Here is a 6,691-nt window from a genome sequence, read left to right on the forward strand (position 1 = left end):
TCCAATGCATATGAATGCTACACTAACGGATCCTTGCAGGGTGGGAGCAGAGCAGGATGCGATTTTGTTGTATATAAAAACAATATTTTGCAGCACCAGGATTGTAGGAGGGTTCATGACTGGGCTAGCACTATGTAAACCGAGTTGGCAGGAATACTCATGGCCACCGAATTTCTATTGGACTAAGGCTCAGGGGTCATTTTCTGCGATTCACAGAGTGCTCTCCAGGCAATATTTCCTGCGGGAAATATTGCGAATGACATCAGGATAAACGTGTATCGTGCAAAACAACGAGGCCATAATATACGTTTTGTGTGGATTCCATCGCATGTTGGAATCCCTAGGCATCATCATGCTGATCGCCTAGCAAAGTCAGCATGTGACAAGCAAAGTGTGGACATAGATCTTGGGATACCTCTTTCTAGGATTTTCTACATCATTAAAGCTTCCTTCAGAGAGGACTTGACTGAGTTGATTAATTCTAAACGCCCTGAAAGCTGTAGCATAAAGCACTATGACCGGTTTAGGCAAGATTCCTTCATCTATGGTTTATATAAAACAAGAACAAGACAGTGTGATGTTGGGACTGCAAGAATCAGGCTTGGATATAGATTGTATTGGCAGGTCAGTACAGTTTGTAATGTCGAAGAAACTAAGTGTAAATTGTGTAATGAAGAATATAAGCGAACACTTGTACATTATATCTCAGAGTGCCATGTGATACAGCCTTTCAGGCCACCTAGCATGAGGTACGGAGAATTATGTAACTACTTCATATCATCTGATGTCTTAGAAGATATACTTATGTTGTATCCTAAATTTGGAATGTAGTATCACATAACCGAATATAAAATGTATTAATGCTTTCCCACACCCAAGCTATATGCCGGCGTGACAGATGAGTGGATAAAGGACTGTGCAATTGTTCTTTTCCCTAAACTGATAAAGTACTCATAGCAATGTTATAGGCTAAAATTTAAATGTAACACTATATAATGTTATGACCATGCATTAAATGTACCACAGTTTGCCCACGCCTGTGCAGTTAGCCGGGGACTGGCTAACTGCACAGGACTAAACTAAACTAAAAACTATATGTATATATATACACACATGTTTTGTTAAGCTCTTTCAGAAGATGAAACAGCAGAAATATATATTTGCTTGAATGTTATTATTGTAAGCTAATTAGATTTCAAAATTTGTCAATGGTACACAAACAAATTTTAAGTAGCTTTTAAAATAACCATAAAAATAAGAGTAGATGCCCAAAACAAGAATATAAAGAGAAGTCAAGATTAACTGTTAGGATAAATAAATAAACATCATGGCGACCCTGTGTGTGTATTGTCCAAAGCCAATTTCTTTTATAGGTTCGCATGGCGTACGGTTTAATTTTACTCCTGGTGCACGCACATGCTCACATACATATGTATGTATGTGTGTGTGTGTGTGTGTATGTGTGTGTGAGTGTGTGTGTGTGTGCAAAGAAAAGATCTAAGGTCTTTCTTGGACAAATTAAACGAAGGATGCGTGGAAAGGGCTGAGGACATTGTGTGGAAATAATAAAAATGAAACAAAACCTAAACCATAAAATGTGGCCACATAGCTAAATGAAATAAACGCATTCTTCGCAACGTTTGAGCAGTATTTTAGTGAGGTGATACGAGTTATACGGGACAGGAGAGACGAGTATATCGTGATAACGAAGGAAAAGAGAGTGAGGGGATTTAAACGAGTGCATGTGAGCAAGGCCACGGGACCGTGTGGGGTGCCAGCTATTATTAAGAACCATCTACCTGACAAAATTTAGAATTTTAGAGATCCGATTCATTTGCTTAATTCTAGCAATATATCAGTCTGACTTTTATAAATGACATTTGCTAACATTTAGATGAAAGAAATGGTTCAATAAGAATTTTATTAATATATTTTAGCCTAATCTGTAACACTGTACGTCCTCATATACTTTCAAATAAAATATTGGAGAGGTGCTATAACAGTAACCTTTTAAACTGGATATTAAGTTTTGTAACACAAAGGCACCGAGAGACCAAATCGGGGACAGCACACGCCCCTGAGGCATGTGCTGTCCCTGATTTTGTCTATCTTCCTACAATCATCGGCAAGCTTGATTATGGTGCAGCTGTGAAAAACACTCCTACATTCATTTGTGTACAGGCTGAATAATACAGGGTACATCACCCCCTATAACAGGAGACTGCATTGAACGAAGTGAAAAAAATACATTTAAACTTTTTCTTGATGGGGTAGATAAGCGAAGCGATTTTTTAATATAGAAAAGTGAGCTTTCAGAAGGGCAATGTTAAGCAATAACCAGAGCAATAGATGTGTAATTTAGTAATACAAAGTTCAAAATTGTGGAAGACTTCAACAACCCACCAATTGATGACCCTGGGTGAAAGCCGACAAGAATATGTGCACAATCCTGAATATGCACACGACTACAGTTGGATAAGAAACCCCTTCAAAAAGTGAAGCTGAAGACCTGCCAAAGGAAATTGCAAGCACCAGCAGGCTACGGGAAGAGCTTATCGAGGTCCAAATTGAGGAAACACTTCCTTACTATTTCAGCAGGTAAAAGGAATCACTGACCCCTGAAAAGCTTAATCTTGGAGATGAAGCCCTAAAAATACTAATTCCATTTGCAGCAACTTTGTTGTGTAAGGCAGGATCTTCAGCCCTCACAGCCACAAATGACAAAACACAGAAACGGTTTGCAAACAGAGAATGACCTAAGATACATTTTACCATCAAAATCACTGATCAAGCCAATCCAGTCTCAAGGATGTTTTTGATTTTAACCTATACCTCATGTCAAGTAGACTTGTATGAACAATTTTCTTTTTCAACAATAGAATAATAATATAGCATAATCATACATTTGTATTATGAAATATACAAACATTTTAATTTCCCATTTCGTTAGTACCTTATTATCATATCGATTTATTACCTGTATAAATAAACACCTCTGTATAAGATTTTTGTTTCTGTCACGGGTTTTTACATGCGCAAGTAATTAAAAAAATTAAATTCAAATACTGGTGTTTATAAAGGTAAATGAATCGCATTGGCCAATCTGGACAGGCATTTTGGTCACAGCCAAAAATCATTTTTATTCATCATTTTCATGTTTTATGTGAGATACGAGAAGATAATGTTTGATTTTATTTCAATGACGGTTTCCACATATTACTATCTATTCTGTACAATAAACATAATACTGTATATATATATATATATGTGTGTGTGTGTGTGTGTGTGTGTGTTTACACATGTGCACAAATATATACATGAAAGGAGTTGATACCAGAGGTTCAAGGTCATCAACCCTCGTCTCCCTCACTTCTATGGGCTTCCTAAAACCCATAAGCCAGCCGTGCCTCTGCGCCCCATCATCTCTTCCCGGGGATCTGTGACGCACCCTCTGGCAGCTTGGCTGGCGAAGTCCCTCACTCCCCTTTTCGGCACCTTCTCTCCTGCTCACCTCCGCCACTCTCAGTACTTCATCTCCCGTGTCCGTGGAGTCCCGCCGGCGACCATGATGAGCTTGGATGTAGACTCCTTGTTCACCAAGGTCCCGCTGGATGACGTTCTTGCTTTCCTTGAGAGGAGGCTCCCCCCAGAGGATCCTCGTCTCCCTCTGCCCACCGACGTCTTCCTCCAGCTGATTCGTCTGTGTGTGGAGTCGAATTCCTTCTCCTTTGAGGGTCGCTTCTACTCCCAGACCTTCGGCGTGGCCATGGGCTCTCCCCTCTCTCCGGTCTTGGCTAATTTGTTTATGGAATTCTTCGAGTCCGAACTTCTCCCTTCCGTCTCCCTTCGTCCGACGGTATGGCTGAGGTATGTTGACGACGTCTTCGCTCTCTGGCCTCATGACCCTGCCCAGTTCTCGGACTTCCTGACCCAGCTGAACTCCCTCTCCCATTCCATCCGTTTCAAGGTGGAATGGGAGGCTGACAACAAGCTCCCCTTCTTGGACACCTTGGTACATCGCTCTGCTGACCATTTCTCTTTCTCCATATACTGGAAGCCCATGCATAGTGGTATGTACATACACTTCTTCTCATACCATCCCCTCCTTGTAAAGAGAGGTGTTGCCACTTCGCTGTTCCTCCGCTCCCTCCGTATCTGTGACCCCCAATACCTGGATGGAGAGATCGACTTCATGCGTCGTTCGTTCTCCAAACTGGGCTATCCTCGTCATGTTCTCGACGCCGCGTTATCCAGGGCACAGCGTACCTTCTACCACGACTCCTCCCTTAAAGAGACTTCCCAGCTGCCCGTCCTCAGCCTGCCCTACACTGAGGAGATCTACTCTCTCCGCCACCCTCTTCACACTCTCAACTGCAGGCTGATCTTTCGCCAGGTGAACACTCTCCGCCATAACCTGGTGCACACCAGCCCACCCTCTTCCTCGAAGGTGGGCACCTATGCTATTCCTTGTACCTCCTATGACAAACAATACTTTGGCGAGACGGGCGCCAGTCTCACTAAGCGCCTGTCTCAACATAAGAACGCTGTTTCCAGGGGGCACAACAACAACGCTCTCTTCTACCATCAGTGGGATACAGGCCATCTGATGGACTGGTCAGCGGCGCGAATCATCTTTCCTTCCGCTGACGTCCACGCCCGCAGACTGGTGGAATCTTCCCTAATTAATCTGCTTCCCAATTACAATCTGAACAGCGGCTTTTCTCCTGCTGACAGTCTCCTCGCTTCCAACATCCTCCGCCTTCTCCCGTATGCCGGCCACCCTTCACACAGTCCGCCCGACCCTCCGACCTGATCTGACCTCCCTACGTTTCCGTTCGTCTGTCCTCACCTTCCCCGTGTCTCCGCGTTGCCTTTCGTCTCTCTGTTTTATACCCCCTCCTCTGCCTTGCCTCTTCAGACCTGAAGATGGAATCCAGGTGGATTCCGAAACTGTAGTCTCTTTTTCAATTAAATCTAGTTTTACAGTGTGGGTTTTTATACCAAATATATACATACGTAAATATGTACAAATGAATATGTATGATACATATATATATATATGTATTCATAAATAATACATGCATCCATATACATATATATGTATGAGTGTGTGTGTGCATATATATATATATATATATATATATATATATATGTATGTAAATATGTACATATGAATATGTATGCTACATGTATATGCATACATACAAACACATATACATATACATATATATATATATATATATATATATATGCATGTATGTTTGTGTGTGTGTGTGTGTGTGTGTGTGTGTGTGTGTGTGTGTGTGTGTGTGTGTGTGTGTGTGTGTGTGCGTGTGTGTGTGTGTATGTGTGTGTGTGTGTGCGTGTGTGTGTGTGTATGTATATACATGTGTATATATATGTATATATATGTATATACACATACCCACATATGCGTGTGTGCATTACTACTACTACTACTACTAATAAAAGTAATCAGTTTATTGATTTTCAGTTTCAGAGGCTGAAAACACATATAAATAACAAACAACAAAGTAAACTAACAATCTACAACAACAACAACAACAACCAAAAAAAAAAAAACACGAAATAAAGGTGTTCTAGGAGCTGAACAAGCAATTATGGACTAGTGCTCGTTGATGAGTCGGACTAGAGTGGCTATTGTGCTCCGGTGGAAGCGGTCAGCGCGGGCCCTGATGGGCACCAATTTGTTGGCGGAGCCTAGGGCCCCTTACTATGTCTATGACATCGTCGATTGTGATGCCAAGCAGCTTGGTGGAACAGGCTACGTCGAGTGGGTGGTCGTCCAGTGGGCGTGGGGGCGGGGTTGGTGGAGAAGTCGAACTGCATCACGACTGACTCTCCTTGATAGTGACGTCATTTGCGGTGGTCCAGGAGGTTATCGAGGGTGCGCTGGATAGTGAAGTGGTCAGGGCAGGAACTGTCAATGGCGGAGGCGATGGTCGGTATCCAGGACAGCGTCGTTAATCATGACTAAGAAGCATTGGGGCCCCTTTCTAGTCCCCTGGGGGACTCCGCATGTGAGTGGGGAGAAGGCTGAAATCTTGACCTGGCACGTGTACGACTTGTTGCCTGTTGGAGAAAAGTTTACCAGCCAGGGAATGAGGCACTCCGTGATGCCCGTGGAAGCTGCTGCTTATGAGAAGACTGTAGTGTAGTCCACCAAGTCAAAGGCTTTCTTGAAATCTATGATACTGGTGACGGAGAATTTGCGCTTGTCGAGGTGGGTGTCGACGAAGACGAGGAAGCTGGCGAGGCAGTGTGTGGTAGAGGAGGAGCGCATGTTGCCGAACTGCCGAGTGTCAACGCTAGGCACGAGGTCCTAATAAGTCCAGTCAGCGACAAAGCTTTCACACAGCAAACTGGGCAACGGAGTTATGGCAATGAGTCGTAGTTCACCAAATGAGGCTGGGCTTCGGTTTTTTTCCGATGGCGGTGACAAATGCGGTCATCCATTGTGATGGGCACTTAGACTGTTGCAATAAAGTGTTATTATGGGGGTAAGAGGAGTGGCAAGTTCCATTGCGAACTCCTTGATGAGGCACACTGACAGGTCAAGTGGGGTGGTGGCTCTCTTGATGTGGATTTTTTCCAGCTTCTGAAGCCCCTGGAACTGGCTGACTGTTGAAGCAAGTGAGCGGGCCGGCAGGTAGGCGGGGAGGCGGATGCT

Source organism: Penaeus chinensis, chromosome 5, assembly GCF_019202785.1.
Source record: "Penaeus chinensis breed Huanghai No. 1 chromosome 5, ASM1920278v2, whole genome shotgun sequence".
Lineage (NCBI taxonomy): Eukaryota > Metazoa > Arthropoda > Malacostraca > Decapoda > Penaeidae > Penaeus > Penaeus chinensis.